Source organism: Artemia franciscana, chromosome 8, assembly GCF_032884065.1.
Source record: "Artemia franciscana chromosome 8, ASM3288406v1, whole genome shotgun sequence".
NCBI classification, from domain to species: Eukaryota; Metazoa; Arthropoda; class Branchiopoda; order Anostraca; family Artemiidae; genus Artemia; species Artemia franciscana.
The window spans coordinates 36,760,728-36,780,390 of record NC_088870.1 but is presented as its reverse complement, the minus strand read 5'-3'; the positions used below and the strand labels follow the sequence as shown (position 1 = coordinate 36,780,390).

The 19,663-nt window shown below is 33.9% G+C and overlaps 1 long non-coding RNA gene across 1 annotated transcript; it reads right to left on the bottom strand.

Annotated features, from left to right (window-relative positions):
• Positions 1-2,720: 2,720 nt before the first annotated feature.
• On the bottom strand, positions 2,721-4,568 carry LOC136029827 (uncharacterized). The gene is made up of 2 exons (XR_010618124.1): positions 3,226-4,568; positions 2,721-3,013 (listed from the first exon to the last, which is right to left on the bottom strand). It is a non-coding gene; the product is annotated as an uncharacterized LOC136029827 (long non-coding RNA).
• Between the last annotated feature and the right edge of the window lie 15,095 nt (positions 4,569-19,663).

Below are 19,663 nucleotides of genomic sequence, written 5' to 3'. Positions count from 1 at the left end.
TTCCAACGGATCTGCTTTTTCAATTTAAAAGATTGCAATTCCCAATTCGATTAGCATTTGCAACCACCATCAACAAAGCTCAAGGGCAATCACTAGAAAAATGCGGTATAGATCTTAATACAGATTGCTTTACCAATGTACAATTGTATGTTGCATCTTTGAGGGTCGGTAAACCTGACAATCTATTTATACGCACAGACAATGGGACAGCGAAGACTGTTGTATATTCACAAGTTTTACGTAGTTAATTTGTATTGTATCTATCTATCTATCTATCTATCTATCTATATAAAAACGAGTTGTGTGTATGCATGTTTGTTTGTTTGTAAAAAGAGCGTTTGCATATGACGTCATTATTAGTACATACGGCTTTGTATATGGACAGACAATGGGAAAGCCAAGAATGTTGTATATTCGCAATTTTTACGTAGTTTGAAACACATATATAAATCTATCTATATTCACAGGTGGGACACAGGGACACAACTACAATGGCGCGTATCTAATATGGCGCGTAACGACTTACGCGCGTGGGGGGGCTTGGGGGGGGCGCGAAGCGCCCCACCAATTAGGTGTTGGGGTGGCGCGAAGCGCCACCCCAACAGCTAGTATATATATAAAAATAAGTTGTCTGTCTGTGTGTCTGTCTGTGGATCAGGTGACGTCATGTTTCTGTGTTGACTGACGCCATGAAATTAGTTGTCGTCATTTTTGCTTTGACGGTGACGTCATTAACGGTATTTAAGACATTTGTTCACAGAAAAATGTTTAATTGTAAAATGACTGAAGAACCTACAATGGCAACAGCCGAGGAAGCTGCTCAAAGAGTTTATGCCAAAAAACTTGCTGCTGATAGAGAAAGTAAGAAAAGAAAGCGTTCCGAGGAATCACAAGAACAGCAAGAAAACAGGCTTGCGGCTAAAGAACGCGAAACCGCGCAGGTAGATGAAAATCCACCTGGACAGCGAGAGTCAAAACATATCAAAACTGAAAATGATAGCGATGATGATTGGGTTTGGGATTTTGACTTGGATAAGGTCATCAATGCCTACCAGATTTAAGTTAAAAAACAAAGGTTCGTCGATATGTACTTCATAGTGACGCTGAAAAATAAAGAAGAAAAAGAAAACTGAAAAAAGAAAAAAGGTAAAAAACTAAAAAAAAACTAAAAAGAAAAAATACTCAAAGAGAAATTACAGACCGGGACACAAATGACTACCGAGACAGAGGGAATATAAGTGACGACCGGGAACCTCAAAGAGAAATTACAGACTGGGACACCCGGACACAAATCACGACCGGGACACAGGGAATATAAGTGACGACCGGGACACAGGGACACAACTACAACGGGGACGCCGGGGGCACAGGTGGGATATATAAATGACGACCGGGACACAGGGATTGTTCGAATAGAAATTACAGACCGGGACACCGGGACACAAATGACGACCGGGACACCGGGACACAGGGAATATAAATGACGACCGGGACACTCAAAGAGAAATTACAAACTGGGACACCGGGACACAAATGACGACCGGGACACAGGGAATATAAATGACGACCGGGACACAGGGACACATCATTAGAATAATGAGGTATAGATCTGAATACGGATTGTTTTTCCCATGGACAATTATATGTTGCATGTTCAAGAGTCAGTAAACCTGACAATCTATTTATATGCACAGACAATGGGACAGCGAAGAATGTTGTAAATTCGCATGTTTTACGTAGTTAAAAACATATATTTATATCTATCTCTATTCACAGGTGGGACACAGGGACACAACTACAATGGCGCGTAACTAATATGGGGCGTAACGACTTACGCGCACGGGGGGGCTTGGGGGGGCGCGAAGCGCCCCACCAACTTGGTGTTGGGGTGGCGCGAAGCGCCACCCCAACAGCTAGTATATATATATTTAACTAAGAAAAACTTGCGAATATACAACATTCTTTGCTGTCCCATTGTCTGTCCATATAAATAGATTTTTAGGTTTACCAACTCTTGAACATGCAACATAATAATTATCCATGGGAAAACAATCCGTATTCAGATCTATAACGCATTTTTCTAACGATTGCCCTTGAGTTTTGTTGATGGTGATTGCTCAACAATTTATAATAAACCTCAATATTTTAAGTATCTGTTTTAAGGTTTTCGAATTACTTTAATCTATTGTCAAAATATTTCGAAATATTTATGCAATTCCCAGCTTTTACATTTTAGTTTGTTTTCTTTTTCTTCTTTATTTTTCATAATCTGGCGTAACAGACATAGTGTAACAGACATAACACCCAAATAACTTATTTATATATATATACTAGCTGTTGGGGTGGCGCTTCGTGCCACCCCAACACCTAGTTGGTGGGGCGCTTCGCGCCCCCCCAAGCCCCCCCGCGCGCGTAAGTCGCTACGCGCCATATTAGTTACGCGCTATATTAGTTACGCGCCATTGTAGTTGTGTCCCTGTGTCCCACCTGTGAATATAGATAGATTTATATATGTGTTTCAAACTACGTAAAAATTGCGAATATACAACATTCTTGGCTTTCCCATTGTCTGTCCATATACAAAGCCGTATGTACTAATAATGACGTCATATGCAAACGCTACGCGCCATTGTAGTTGTGTCCCTATGTCCCACCTGTGAATCGACCATTCCCTGAGTCGCCATCGTCATTTATATATCCCCCTGTGCACCCCGGCGTCCCCTTTGTAGTTATGTCCCTGTGTCCCGGTCGTCGTCATTTATACTCCCTGTGTCCCGGTGCTTTGTTGATTGCTAATCGAACATTCCTTTTGTCCCGGTCGCTTTCTCTTTGAGTGTCGTCATTTATTTAGATTGTTTCTCCTTTATTTTTCAGTTTTTTTCCTTTTTTTAGTTTTTTTTTTCTTTTTTAGTTCTTTTAGTTTTTACCTTTTTTAGTTTTTTTTAGTTTTTTAGATGAAAATTTTTTTTAGTTTTTTTCCTTTTTTTCTTTTTAGTTTTTTATTGGTTTTTACCTTTTTTTAGCTTTTTTATTTTTTTTCGTTTTTTCTTTTCACTTTTTTTTTAGTTTTTATCTTTTTTATTTTTTTTTTATTTTTATTCTTAATTTTATTAGTTTTCTTTTTCTCTTCTATTTTTCAGTTTTTTACTTTTTTAAGTTTTTTTTAGTTATTAGTTTTTTTAGTTTTTTTCCTTTTTTTCTTTTTAGTTTTTTATTGGTTTTTACCTTTTTTTTAGCTTTTTTAGTTTTTTTCGTTTTTTCTTTTTACTTTTTTTTGAGTTTTTATCTTTTTTATTTTTTTTATTTCATTCTTAATTTTATTCTTTTATATATCCCCCTGTGCACCCCGGCGTCCCCTTTGTAGTTATGTCCCTGTGTCCCGGTCGTCGTCATTTATACTCCCTGTGTCCCGGTTCTTTTTTGATTGCTAATCGAACATTCCTTTTGTCCCGGTCGCTTTCTCTTTGAGTGTCGTCATTTATTTAGATTGTTTCTCCTTTATTTTTCAGTTTTTTTCCTTTTTTTAGTTTTTTTTCTTTTTTAGTTCTTTTAGTTTTTACCTTTTTTAGTTTTTTTTAGTTTTTTAGATGAAAATTTTTTTTAGTTTTTTTCCTTTTTTTCTTTTTAGTTTTTTATTGGTTTTTACCTTTTTTTTAGCTTTTTTAGTTTTTTTCGTTTTTTCTTTTAATTTTTTTTTAGTTTTTATCTTTTTTATTTTTTTTTATTTTTATTCTTAATTTTATTAGTTTTCTTTTTCTCTTCTATTTTTCAGTTTTTTCCTTTTTTTTAAGTTTTTTTTTTAGTTTTTAGTTTTTTTAGTTTTTTTTTCCTTTTTTTCTTTTTAGTTTTTTATTGGTTTTTACCTTTTTTTAGCTTTTTTAGTTTTTTTCGTTTTTTTCTTTTTACTTTTTTTTTAGTTTTTATCTTTTATTTTTTTTTATTTTATTCTTAATTTTATTAGTTTTCTTTTTCTCTTCTATTTTTCAGTTTTTTCCTTTTTTTAAGATTTTTTTTTTAGTTTTTAGTTTTTTTAGTTTTTTAGTTTTTTTAGTTTTTTTAGTTTTTTAGCTTTTTTATTTTTTTTATTAGTTTTTAGTTTTTTTTGTAGTTTTTGCCTTTTTTTAGTTTTTTCAGTTTTTTTTTTAGTTTTTAGTTTTTTACCTTTTTTGTGGATCGTCACCTGATCCACAGATCCACAGATCCACAGACAACTTATTTTTATATAGATAGAAGATAGATAGATATATATATAGATAGATTAACGACGCTTCTCGACTACTATGGTCCCTGCGTCGGCCCTGCAGTGCATTCCTGCAGTGTGAATCGATCTCTGGGTCCCGTATTACCAAGCTAAGATCAATTCCACTGCGCCACCACAGGACAGGGAAGACAGATATTGTCTTCTCTTTAGGGTTTTTGGCCGAGCCGGTGCCAGTGGCTAAATTTGTATTTCAATCCGACATCATATATGGAGAATTTCAGGCTTTTTCTATTCCAATTGGACGTGCTAGGTCATAAATGTAACTGCAACCACCATCGCAGCTACGGCTACAACAAAGATGTCAATCCGAGTAACCCCAGTAGCCCCAGAACCATAAAAGGTAATCTCAGCCTTAGGAAACGGAATGCCATTCTCAGCCTTAGGAAACGGAATGCCGTTCCTGCAATGGTTCCGCACGTCATGCAAATACTTTCTTTGCTCATCATTAAGATTATTCTATTTTTGGTGCCAAGTCACACAATATCTTAATGTTCTTGCAGCATGTCCTGTATTATTTTATTCTATGAGTGTAGCAGCAGCATAACTATTTCCAACAGTTAAGTCCATCGAGTTGCTTAGATATGTTTTACCGTCAATCCAAACAATATCATCTAGGGTAAGATACCCGTAAGAGGGTGGACTGAAGATTTCTTCCACTTTTATTTTGTACGAATTATAATTTTCCCTGAACCACACAGAATCGGTATTATGCTCTTCGACTTTTAATTATTCAACAGAACTTTTATTAACTTAATATCATATCTTGTGACAGCGCCGTGGTAAAGATTTGGCTGGTGGATCATGAGTCTGCAGGTTCAAATCCCGCCTGTCGCAAGAACAAAGGTAACCTCAGCCTTAGGAAACGGAATGCCGTTCCTGCAATGGTTCCGCACGTCATGTAAATACTTTCTTTGCTCATCATTAAGATTATTCCATTTTTGGTGCCAAGTCACAATATCTTAATGTCCTTGCAGCATGTCCTGTATTATTATATTCTATGAGTGTAGCAGCAGCATAACTATTTCCAACAGTTAAGGAAACGGAATGCCGTTCCTGCAATGGTTCTGCACGTCATGCAAATACTTTCTTTGCTCATCATTAAGATTATTCCATTTTTGGTGCCAAGTCACACAATATCTTAATGTTCTTCCAGCATGTCCTGTATTATTATATTCTATGAGTGTAGCAGCAGCATAACTATTTCCAACAGTTAAGTCCATCGAGTTGCTTAGATATGTTTTACCGTCAATCCAAACAATATCATCTAGGGTAAGATACCCGTAAGAGAGCGGACTGAAGATTTCTTCCACTTTTATTTTGTACGAATTATAATTTTCCCTGAACCACACAGAATCGGGATTATGCTCTTCGACTTTTAATTATTCAACAGAACTTTTATTAACTTAATATCATATCTTGTGACAGCGCAGTGGAATATATTGGGGTAGTGAATCATGAGTCTGCAGGTTCAAATCCCGCCTGTCGCAAGAACCACACAGAATCGGATTATGCTCTTCAACTTTTAATTATTCAACAGAACTTTTATTAACTTAATATCATATCTTGTGACAGCACAGTGGAATAGATTGGGCTAGTGGATCATGAGTCTGCAGGTTCAAATCCCGCCTGTCGCGAGAACAGAAACCTCAATAGCACCGTTATTATAGAAATATGTTTTAGTGAAATGCAGTTTCGAATGATTTATTTAAAAAATGTTTTTCTGTGACATTTATTAAATCTCTCTGTTACATTCTATTTGCTTGTGGCTTGAATTGGTATAAAATGACATCATAAAATCTTCTAAAAATACAATGGAAAACTTTTTGTTTGCTACACCTGTTTGCAAATAGGCTATTATGAGGACATATATTTGAACAACAGATGTCGTTATAAGCGAAATTTTAAGAATGATGAATACTTTGATACAACAACCATGCATTATGATTTCAAAGACTATTACAAAGAGGAAAATGTTTATGGCCTTTTAATGGTTGGAATACCAAGAGACAAACTTCAGAGAATTAGCCAGCACAGTAAGTGTGGAAGCTTACCACAGAGGTGAAACTTTTATAAAGATTATTTTTTCTAGGTTGCAGTAGTAGCTAGCACCCTAGTCAGAGACGATCAAACTCCATTGGAGTAAAAACTATAAGCCCTAAAAATAGAGACGGATCAAAACAAAAAGTTTATTATTAACCACCTTGTTTGAAACCTCTATATAGGAAAGTTACCGTCTCTCGGCATGAATAACAAGGAAAACATATTAGCTTGGAAATCAAGAAAAGTGACTGTAACCACGATATTCCGCATAAAGGGCAAGTTTTTCTTTTCCTTTCCTCCGCAGATGTCTGAGAGTTAGAACATCCTAGAGAGCTGTTTAATGGCTAATTATAAAGGCAATTGATGTGGTTAAAAACATTTTGTTGTTAATTTTTTTTAATAAAATCAATTTGTTACGAAAACTGGATTTTTGTTTAACGCTGTAGTAGCAAATGGTAATAATATCATCTTGTATAGGTAGATCAAACTTCTAGCTTTCTTTTAAGATTCAAAAGAGATCAGATTGTAGTCAACCCCCCCCCCCCCCCTCGACTTTCCCTCCCAAATTCTACAGTTTTAAGGAAAGGGTGGTCATCTAAGCTTTGAAGGGGCCTCCTTCAATCAGGAATTAAAAGTTCTTGTTCCTTTTTCAAGTCCCATTTTTAAGAGTCAAAACCGATTGGAGGGAAATCACCACTACCCCCCTCCTACGCCAGCCGATTCCCAAACAAATAAAATTGAAATTATGAATATTTATTATGTCTTTGAGCTATCCAGCCCCCTCCCCCTACCAAAGCCCATGGGGCAAGAGATGCAAGCTATGCAATTTATCCCTTGTTTACATACCGTATTTGCTATTGAGATAGGTCGGCAATATTTCACCTGCAGTTTCATAAAAGATGAAGAACATTCAATTGATCTGTTCCGAGAATATTGAGGAAAATGTCGAACTAAATCAAAACATGTTATGCCCATATCTGTATTTTCCATTGAAGATAAACGCAAAAAGTATGATTTATTGATATTCAGACATTTATCCCACCTGAGAAACAGTAAACGTGCAAAAACAAACAGGAGTTATTGGAAACAGTAGGATCACAAATATACCCCACTTTCGTGTAAGTTTCTGTTTCTGCTTAAACTATTAGGCTACGAGACAACAGAGGTTATTTTAGTATCGATTCAGGGATTATCTGAAAAGTTAAAAGCAAAGGGGTCCAAGCTGAATATCCTACAAGAGGATCAGAATTCAGCAAGCGGGGCAATACAACATTTGTCAAATGAATTAAGAGTTGAAACGACTTTAGTGAAATCAGAAATGTCTGCAGTAGAATCTAGAGTCCAAAACACAAAGAAACTAAATACACTCCAGGACTCCAGTATACGAATTCTCGAGAAGGAAGCTCGAAGGAAGAATTTAGCAATTTATGGGTTGCAGAAAAGCAGAGCCAATATATCTTTCAAAGAATAGTCAGAGCATTATCTTACAAAAATAGTTCCCCAAAGTAAAATTTACAGGATGTTTTCAGACTGCCATAAAAATCGAATCCACGTCCTATGCTTATTCGGTTTTCAAATGCGTATCAAAGAGACAATGTTTTGCATAACGGTACAGTTTTTGGAAAGGAACGAGTGTTTGTGTTTCGGACAGTGCTGCAACAAGTACTCCAAATTTTTACTTAAGTATCAAGTATTAAGTACTCATTGTTTTTTTTACTTAAATATCAAGAAATAAGTACTTTCCAAATTCTTACTTAAGTATCAAATATCAAGTACTTGCCAAAATTGTACTTAAGTATTACTTCAAGTACTACTTCAAGTATTTATCCTAGGTATATATATATATATATATATATATATATATATATATATATATATATATATATATATATATATATATATATATATATATATATATATATATATGTATATATATATATATATATATATATATATATATATATATATATATATATAAATATAAATATATATTTTTCTGATATCAAGCCCACGCTACCTTATTTTAAAGCCATTCTGAAGGCTTCTTAGCCCCTTCCCTTGCCTATAAAATGTCCCCTGTCATTCCTTTCTTGGAAATCTTAATCAAGAACCAAAATTTCCGTTTTATCACTTTTAACCGTTTCCCTTGTTCGGCTGGTACACACCCAATGAAGTCTAAGAAAATAATCTTAACTAATTTTCAACACAACGACTTGAAAGGAAAAGACTATCAAAACAATCAAGTGCAGTCAAAAAACCCTTCATTGGATCAGACATATCACATGACAGGATTAACACAGTGCACGTAGTAGAGTTGAACTTCTGGCGATTAGTGTTTAATCAAATCTCGCACGTTTGAAAAAATACAGGGTTATTCTGTAACATGTGGGAATGATGGAAAAATCATTGAAAGTGTTGTTTTCCGTTGTTTAGCTGGTACACACCAAATGAAGTCCAAAAAATAATCGGAGCCAATTTTCAACACAATGGCTTGAAAGCAAAAGACTTTCAAAACAATTAAGTGCAGTCAAAAAGTTCTGATTGGATCAGACAGATCACATGAAAGGATTAATATAGTGCACATAGACTTGAACTTCTGGCGATTAGTGTTCAGTCAAATCTGAGACCTTTGAAAAAATACAGGGTTATTCTGAAACATGTCGGAATGGTGGAAAAAATATTGATAATAGAAAAATAAACTTTGGATTGGCTTTAAAAAAGATAAAATGTAATAAAGTAGTTCATTCTCTGATTAGATAAGTAAAAACCTTAGCAACAAAAAAACTCAAATTTAAAAGTAAGGAGCCAAGTGAGTCAGTTGCAAGCTTTTTTAATAAGAGAAATCAAAGCTCAATAAAAAGGAGCAGCAAAAATCTACACTTTTGGCAGCTAGCTCAAGGTCGCTGGCTCTCAACGTGCTGAAAGAAAAGAAGGGCATGAAAATGAAGTCTTGATTCACACTTTTATGACATGTCTCGCCCTCGGCATCTTTACAAGGAAACTGCATCCAGTTTTCAAGTTAAATTTCAGATTCGCTATGAAAATATATGGCATCTATATCCTTTGGCTGGTTTTTACTCAAGCAAGCCGCGTGCTGTGTAGTCAATTCAGATGGTCGGTGAAACTCCCTACAAACATATATTATAAGATCACGGGCCTGCAGCGAGCCCGCTGATTCAGACGCATTCTATACGGCTGGTCAAACTGCAGATTGAATGAATGAATGAACTTTATTATCCGTAAAGGTATAAAAAAAACACAAAGTACGGAGTATTATATTTAAACAAAAACAATAAACAGCAAGAAAAAAAAAATCAAACTGACAAAAGACAACATGGACTAATTAACCAGTATCAATATGGAAAAAAAGACTGCATAGGATCGTAAACATGAATAAAGTAGATGGTCTTTTTACATAAATCATCACTGGAAGACCGAATCCAAGAAGTCATATCTATTAAACCAAATCGAGGAATTATTTTTCTGTTTTGGTGCCATCTAGGAAGCCGGAGGAGGAATTTGTAATATCTGAAATAAGCCGGAGGTAGAGTATGGCGATATTTATTACAAAATTGATGAGCCATGCCTGATAAAAAAAAAGCACAGGGGTGCAATAAGCGTTATAAATCATGCACAAACCGTTGCGGTTGTAACAGCTTTTGTTATACCACAGTGTTTTCTTTGCCATTGGATGAATTGCACGTGTCATGTGTGCAAAACTTTCAGGAACGGTACTAAATCCGAGATACTTTCAAGGTCAAACATACACGTGTCCCTTTTGTACACAGCCTGTTAGATTACGTGAAGATCTATCGTCGCTGCACTTGTCTTTATCTCGGAAAAAAGAAATATTTAGCTTATAGTATACTTCTTCGAGCAAATGGGCTTTCTCAAAATCATTCCCAAGATTTCGTTTGGTTTTAAGCTATGTTATTCTTTATTTTGCAAATTAGGATTCACAGATTCTATTAAGCCTTGCGAATCGGAAGGAGAAGGGGTAAAAGGCTATAAACATTTTCTAAAATACATTATAACATATAATATTTTTTAAACATACTTTTTTAAACATACTATAATTAAACATACTAGACCTTAGTTTATGGACCAATTCCAGAAGCTTGGCGCAAGATTTTTGTAAGTTTACGATAATTTTTACGCTTTTAATGTGGTCGAGCATCACAAGATTAGGTATCTGACAAGCCCGACTATTTATGACTTTGTTTATAAACAAAAAATCAATCGGTTTAAAAAAGGTAAGAATGTGTGAAATTATATGCTGAGAAACGAAAAGGGACAGTAATTGTGAAATCTGCCACACTTTCAAGGATTTCTAAATAAGCTCTGTTTAAACTGTAGTACACCTGATTAATGTAGTTTTTCTACCAAATAGCCAATTTTCAAATAACATTGCAGCTGACAAGTTTCTGGATAAACATTTGTTGTTTTTTACGGATTAAATTCGCGGAGGTTAATATTAAGCGGATAAGTCGGTAAAAGAACTCTTTACGCGCTATTTGTAGTTACAAAGTATGTGTTTCTACAAGTTGATAATTATCAATTTGTAGAAAGTCATTTATATAAGTATTACCCCCTCCCCACCCACACACACACACACACAAACACTTTTGATAATTCATTTAGTTGCGGTTTATTATTTTGCTCGTAATTTACTGCAGAATAACATTCCAAAAAAATTTGCTGTGTCCTTTTGTACACAGCCTGTTAGATTACGTGAAGATCTATCGTCGCTGCACTTGTCTTTATCTCGGAAAAAAGAAATATTTAGCTTATAGTATACTTCTTCGAGCAAATGGGCTTTCTCAAAATCATTCCCAAGATTTCGCTTGGTTTTAAGCTATGTTATTCTTTATTTTGCAAATTAGGATTCACAGATTCTATTAAGCCTTGCGAATCGGAAGGAGAAGGGGTAAAAGGCTATAAACATTTTCTAAAATACATTATAACATATAATATTTTTTAAACATACTTTTTTAAACATACTATAATTAAACATACTAGATCTTAGTTTATGGACCAATTCCAGAAGCTTGGCGCAAGACTTTGGTAAGTTTACGATAATTTTTACGCTTTTATTGTGGTCGAGCATCACAAGATTAGGTATCTGACAAGCCCGACTATTTATGACTTTGTTTATAAACAAATAATCAATCGGTTTAAAAAAGGTAAGAATGAGCGGATAAGTCGGTAAAAGTACTCTTTACGCGCTATTTGTAGTTACAAAGTATGTGTTCCTACAAGTTGATAATTATCAATTTGTAGAAAGTCATTTATATTAGTATTACCCCCTCCCCACCCACACACACACACACAAACACTTTTGATAATTCATTTAGTTGCGGTTTATTATTTTGCTCGTAATTTACTGCAGAATAACATTCCAAAAAAATTTGCTGTGTTTTTGATCACACTATGTTTAGTCACATCTTCTTTTGGAAAACACAAAACGTATTTTTTCAAAAAAAAAACTGATCACCTGCTTGAGTTGTTTATTCCTATTTATCTTGCATTAATGGTTCAGAAATTAGTCTATTTTCGCCACTTATTTAAATTTGAAAAACATGTGCAAGCTGTCCTTTCAGTTCCATCTGTGTGAATTACGAAAGTGAAGCTTCTAGCACCCCTATATTTTCTGTTAATTGTAAATAACAATGGAAATTTTCATGAGGGCTTGTTTTGCCAATTTATAGTTTAGATCTAAAAAGCAGCACGGGTTCTATCTTAGAACAAGAATGATCCAAAATTAGACACTGTTTTTTTGTGATAAAATTTACCTAAGAATTTAAAAGGAAGACGATGAGATCACAATTCGTGTGTTGTGGGAAAGGCTATGTGGGAAAGTGTTTGTGTTTCGGACAGTGCTGCAACAAGTACTCCAAATTTTTACTTAAGTATCAAGTATTAAGTACTCATTGTTTTTTTACTTAAATATCAAGAAATAAGTACTTTCCAAATTCTTACTTAAGTATCAAATATCAAGTACTTGCCTAAATTGTACTTAAGTATTACTTCAAGTACTACTTCAAGTATTTATCCTAGGTATATATATATATATATATATATATATATATATATATATATATATATATATATATATATATATATATATATATATATATATATATATGTATATATATATATATATATATAAATATAAATATATATTTTTCTGATATCAAGCCCATGCTACCTTATTTTAAAGCCATTCTGAAGGCTTCTTAGCCCCTTCCCTTGCCTATAAAATGTCCCCTGTCATTCCTTTCTTGGAAATCTTAATCAAGAACCAAAATTTCCGTTTTATCACTTTTAACCGTTTCCCTTGTTCGGCTGGTACACACCCAATGAAGTCTAAGAAAATAATCTTAACTAATTTTCAACACAACGACTTGAAAGGAAAAGACTATCAAAACAATCAAGTGCAGTCAAAAAACCCTTCATTGGATCAGACATATCACATGACAGGATTAACACAGTGCACGTAGTAGAGTTGAACTTCTGGCGATTACTGTTCAATCAAATCTCGCACGTTTGAAAAAATACAGGGTTATTCTGTAACATGTGGGAATGATGGAAAAATCATTGAAAGTGTTGTTTTCCATTGTTTAGCTGGTACACACCAAATGAAGTCCAAAAAATAATCGGAGCCAATTTTCAACACAATGGCTTGAAAGCAAAAGACTTTCAAAACAATTAAGTGCAGTCAAAAAGTTCTGATTGGATCAGACAGATCACATGAAAGGATTAATATAGTGCACATAGACTTGAACTTCTGGCGATTAGTGTTCAGTCAAATCTGAGACCTTTGAAAAAATACAGGGTTATTCTGAAACATGTCGGAATGGTGGAAAAAATATTGATAATAGAAAAATAAACTTTGGATTGGCTTTAAAAAAGATAAAATGTAATAAAGTAGTTCATTCTCTGATTAGATAAGTAAAAACCTTAGCAACAAAAAAAACTCAAATTTAAAAGTAAGGAGCCAAGTGAGTCAGTTGCAAGCTTTTTTAATAAGAGAAATCAAAGCTCAATAAAAAGGAGCAGCAAAAATCTACACTTTTGGCAGCTAGCTCAAGGTCGCTGGCTCTCAACGTGCTGAAAGAAAAGAAGGGCATGAAAATGCAGTCTTGATTCACACTTTTATGACATGTCTCGCCGTTAGATTACGTGAAGATCTATCGTCGCTGCACTTGTCTTTATCTCGGAAAAAAGAAATATTTAGCTTATAGTATACTTCTTCGAGCAAATGGGCTTTCTCAAAATCATTCCCAAGATTTCGCTTGGTTTTAAGCTATGTTATTCTTTATTTTGCAAATTAGGATTCACAGATTCTATTAAGCCTTGCGAATCGGAAGGAGAAGGGGTAAAAGGCTATAAACATTTTCTAAAATACATTATAACATATAATATTTTTTAAACATACTTTTTTAAACATACTATAATTAAACATACTAGACCTTAGTTTATGGACCAATTCCAGAAGCTTGGCGCAAGATTTTTGTAAGTTTACGATAATTTTTACGCTTTTAATGTGGTCGAGCATCACAAGATTAGGTATCTGACAACCCCGACTATTTATGACTTTGTTTATAAACAAAAAATCAATCGGTTTAAAAAAGGTAAGAATGTGTGAAATTATATGCTGAGAAACGAAAAGGGACAGTAATTGTGAAATCTGCCACACTTTCAAGGATTTCTAAATAAGCTCTGTTTAAACTGTAGTACACCTGATTAATGGTGTACTACAGTTAATATATTAATGTTGATTAATGTAGTTTTTCTACCAAATAGCCAATTTTCAAATAACATTGCAGCTGACAAGTTTCTGGATAAACATTTGTTGTTTTTTACGGATTAAATTCGCGGAGGTTAATATTAAGCGGATAAGTCGGTAAAAGAACTCTTTACGCGCTATTTGTAGTTACAAAGTATGTGTTTCTACAAGTTGATAATTATCAATTTGTAGAAAGTCATTTATATTAGTATTACCCCCTCCCCACCCACACACACACACACAAACACTTTTGATAATTCATTTAGTTGCGGTTTATTATTTTGCTCGTAATTTACTGCAGAATAACATTCCAAAAAAATTTGCTGTGTTTTTGATCACACTATGTTTAGTCACATCTTCTTTTGGAAAACACAAAACGTATTTTTTCAAACAAAAAAAAACTGATCACCAGCTTGAGTTGTTTATTCCTATTTATCTTGCATTAATGGTTCAGAAATTAGTCTATTTTCGCCACTTATTTAAATTTGAAAAACATGTGCAAGCTGTCCTTTCAGTTCCATCTGCATGAATTACGCAAGTGAAGCTTCTAGCACCCCTTTATTTTCTGTTAATTGTAAATAACAATGGAAATTTTCATGAGGGCTTGTTTTGCCAATTTATAGTTTAGATCTAAAAAGCAGCACGGGTTCTATCTTAGAACAAGAATGATCCAAAATTAGACACTGTTTTTTTGTGATAAAATTTACCTAAGAATTTAAAAGGAAGACGATGAGATCACAATTCGTGTGTTGTGGGAAAGGCTATATTTAGGGGTGTTAGAACATTTGAACCTCCCCCCCCCCCTCCCCCCAAAAAATATTTCTCTAACCTGCAAAAACATAAGAGAAATGGCTTTAAATGAATTTTGTATACATTTTTTATGTGTTTTTGGTATAACCCCCTTCCCAAAAAGAAATTCTTGCCTAAGAAAAAACGAGAAAAAAAAAATCCTGGATGCGGCCCTGTCTGTGGGATTGAAAAATTTCAATGGGAAGTTTTTTAATCTGGTTCTTCTAGAAACGTAGAAAACGAACCTTATAATTTATTCTTTGGCTTATATATCCTGTCATTTCAGACATTTTTCTGCCATTTCGACAAAATAACGAAAGTCAATTGTGGTAACAATTGTGTTTGCACGAGTTAAAACAAAACCATTCCTAGTAACTGTTAGTGGAATATTGTAAGGTTTCGAAACGATGTTGACAAAATTTTTTATGGAATTTCAACATAAAATTTGAAAGTCCAAATAATAAAGCAGAAGTCAAAAATTCATTCTTTCATTAAATAACTATGGAGGAATTTTCTGCTTTAAAGTTTTTATTGCGTATTTTACTTGTTTTGAAGTTCGGACGGCTGTTTTCAAGATTCATTGTATCAGATTAACGACACTTCTTGACTACTAAGGTCCCTGTGTCGGCCCTGCAGTGCAATCCATCATTATATTACTGAAACACAGAACGAACAGAAATTACAATAAATAATCGAGTTAAATTCAAAACGAGCAGATATTACGAGGACCACAGCAGACCCGCCCGTTCCTTATGGAGATTAGAACATAATTTGCAAAAGAAAAATCCTTAGATGAACATACTGACTTAATTTCTTGAAATTAAAACATATATTTATTATTTGAGAACGCGCCATTGTAGTAGTGTCCCTGTGCCCCACCTGTGAATATATATATATATATATATATATATATATATATATATATATATATATATATATATATATATATATATATATATATATATATATATATATATATATATATATATATATATATATATATATATATATATATATATATATATAATAAGTTGTCTGTCTGTCTGTGGATCAGGTGACGTCATGTTTCTGTGTCGGCTGACGTCATGAAGTTAGTTGTCGTCATTTTTGCTATGACAGTGACGTCATTAAAGATATTTAAGACATATATGTTCACGTAGAAATCTATTAATGTTTAAGTTTAAAATGACTGATGAACTTACAATGGCAAAAGCCGATGAAGATGCTCAAAGAGTCTACGCCAAAAAACTTGCTGCTGATAGAGAAAGTCAGAAAAGAAAGCGTGCCGAGGAATCAAAAGAACAGCAAGGAAACAGGCTTGAGGCTAAAGAACGCAAAACTGCGCAGTTAGATGAAGATCCACCTGGACAGCGGGAGTCAAAACATATCAAAACTGAAAATGATAGCGATGATGATTGGGTTTGGGATTTTGATTTGGATAAGGTCATCAATGCCTACCAGATTTTAGTTAAAAAAACAAAGGTTCGGCGATATGTATTTCATAGTGAAGCTGAAAAATAAAGAAGAAAAAGAAAACTGAAAAAAGAAAAAATGTAAAAAACTAAAAAATACTAAAAAGAAAAAACCCTCAAAGAGAAATTACAGACCGGGACACAAATGACGACCGGGACAGAGGGAATATAAATAACGACCGGGACACTCAAAGAGAAATTACAGACTGGAATACCGGGACACAGGGAATATAAATGACGACCAGGACACAGGTATTTAAGAATATCGTTCAAAGACAAATTTTTAATTGTAAGAAGACCGTTGAAAGAGAAATTTCTAATTGTAAAATGACTGAAGAACCTACAATGGCAACACCCGAGGAAGCTGCTCAAAACGAATGTATTCAAGCCGAAGTAGCTGAGTTGGTAAAGCGTTATGTTTCAGGTTCTAGGTCCGAGAGGCTCCAGGTTTGAACCTTGGCTTTAGCATTAATACAAAAGAAGAAAACATTAAAAAAGGTAAAAACTACAAAAAAACTAAAAAGAAAATATATATATATATATATATATATATATATATATATATATATATATATATATATATATATATATATATATATATATATATATATATATATATATATATATATATATATATATATATATATATATACTAGCTGTTGGGGTGGCGCTTCGCGCCACCCCAACACCTAGTTGGTGGGGGCGCTTCGCGCCCCCCCAAGCCCCCCCGCGCGCGTAAGTCGTTACGCACCATTGTAGTTGTGTCCCTATGTCCCACCTGTGAATATAGATAGATATATTATATATATGTTTTTAACTACGTAAAACTTGAGAATATACAACATTCTTTGCTGTCCCATTGTCTGTGCATATATATAGATTGTCAGGTTTACTGACTCTTGAACATGCAACATATAATGGTCCATGCGAAAACAATCCGTATTCAGATCTATACCTCATGATTCTAATGATTGCCCTTGAGCTTTGTTGATGGTGATTGCTAATCGACCATTCCCTGTCCCGGTGTCCCAGTCGTCATTTATATCCCCCTGTGCCCCCCGGCGTCCCCGTTGTAGTTGTGTCCCTGTGTCCCGGTCGTCATTTATATTTTTTACTTATGTCCTGGTCATTATGGCTTATGTATGGTCATTTATATTCCCTGTGTCCCGGTCGTCATTTGTATCCCGGTGTCCCGGTCTGTATATACATTCGTTTTTTAGTTTTGTTTTTCTTCTTTTTTATTCTTAATTTTATTAGTTTTCTTTTTCTCTTCTATTTTTCAGTTTTTTCCTTTTTTTTAGTTTTTAGTTTTTTTAGTTTTCTTTTTCTCTTCTATTTTTCAGTTTTTTCCTTTTTTTTAGTTTTTAGTTTTTTTAGTTTTTAGTTTTTTTAGTTTTTTACCTTTTTTTAGTTTTTTTAGTTTTTTTTTAGTTTTTTAGCCTTTTTATTTTTTTTTATTTGTTTTTAGTTTTTTTTGTAGTTTTTGCCTTTTTTTAGTTTTTTCAGTTTTTTTTTTAGTTTTTAGTTTTTTACCTTTTTTAGCCTAACCAGGATTTGAACCTGGGACCTTCATTCTCCGTTCTGACACCCTCTCTCACCGAGTGACTATAGCTTTTTTAGTTTTTTTTCGTTTTTTCATTTCAGTTTTTTTTTGTAGTTTTTATCTTTTTTAGTTTTTTCTATTCTTATTTATATTTTTTAGTTTTCTTTTTCTCTTTTATTTTTCAGTTTTGTCCTTTTTTTAGTTTTTTTCTTTTTTAGTTTTTAGTTTTTTTAGTTTTTACCTTTTTTTAGTTTTTTTAGTTTTTTTAGTTTTTTAGCTTTTTTAGTTTTTTTATTAGTTTTTAGTTTTTTTGTAGTTTTTGCCTTTTTTAGTTTTTTCAGTTTTTTTTTAGTTTTTAGTTTTTTACCTTTTTTTAGTTTTTTTAGTTTTTTAGCTTTTTTAGTTTTTTTTTCTTTTTATTTTTTTTGTAGTTTTTACCTTTTTTAGTTTTTTTTCTTCTTTTGTATTAGTGTGAAATAATTCAGACGTCATATGCGGACAAACACGACGTCACTCGACAGACAGTTTACCTGATCCACACATCCACAGATCCACAGACAACTTATTTTTATATATATATTTTTATATATATATTTTATATAAGCGCCACCCCAACAGCTAGTATATATATAAAAATAAGTTGTCTGTCTGTGTGTCTGTCTGTGAATCAGGTGATGTCATGTTTCTGTGTTGACTGACGCCATGAAATTAGTTGTCGTCATTTTGCTTTGACGGTGACGTCATTAACGGTATTTAAGACATTTGTTCACAGAAAAATGTTTAATTGTAAAATGACTGAAGAACCTACAATGGCAACAGCCGAGGAAGCTGCTCAAAGAGTTTATGCCAAAAAACTTGCTGCTGATAGAGAAAGTAAGAAAAGAAAGCGTTCCGAGGAATCACAAGAACAGCAAGAAAACAGGCTTGCGGCTAAAGAACGCAAAACCGCGCAGTTAGATGAAAATCAACCTGGACATCGAGAGTCAAAACATATCAAAACTGAAAATGATAGCGATGATGATTGGGTTTGGGATTTTGACTTGGATAAGGTCATCAATGCCTACCAGATTTAAGTTAAAAAACAAAGGTTCGTCGATATGTACTTCATAGTGACGCTGAAAAATAAAGAAGAAAAAGAAAACTGAAAAAAGAAAAAAGGTAAAAAACTAAAAAAAAACTAAAAAGAAAAATACTCAAAGAGACATTACAGACCGGGACACAAATGACTACCGAGACAGAGGGAATATAAGTGACGACCGGGAACCTCAAAGAGAAATTACAGACTGGGACACCCGGACACAAATCACGACCGGGACACAGGGAATATAAATGACGATCGGGACACAGGGACACAACTACAACAGGGACGCCGGGGGCACAGGTGGGATATATAAATGACGACCGGGACACAGGGATTGTTCGAATAGAAATTACAGACCGGGACACCGGGACACAAATGAAGACCGGGACATTGGGACACAGGGAATATAAATGACGACCGGGACACTCAAAGAGAAATTACAAACTGGGACACCGGGACACAAATGACGACCGGGACACAGGGAATATAAATGACGACCTGGACACAGGGACACATCATTAGAATAATGAGGTACAGATCTGAATACGGATTGTTTTTCCCATGGACAATTATATGTTGCATGTTCAAGAGTCAGTAAACCTGACAATCTATTTATATGCACAGACAATGGGACAGCGAAGAATGTTGTATATTCGCATGTTTTACGTAGTTAAAAACATATATTTAT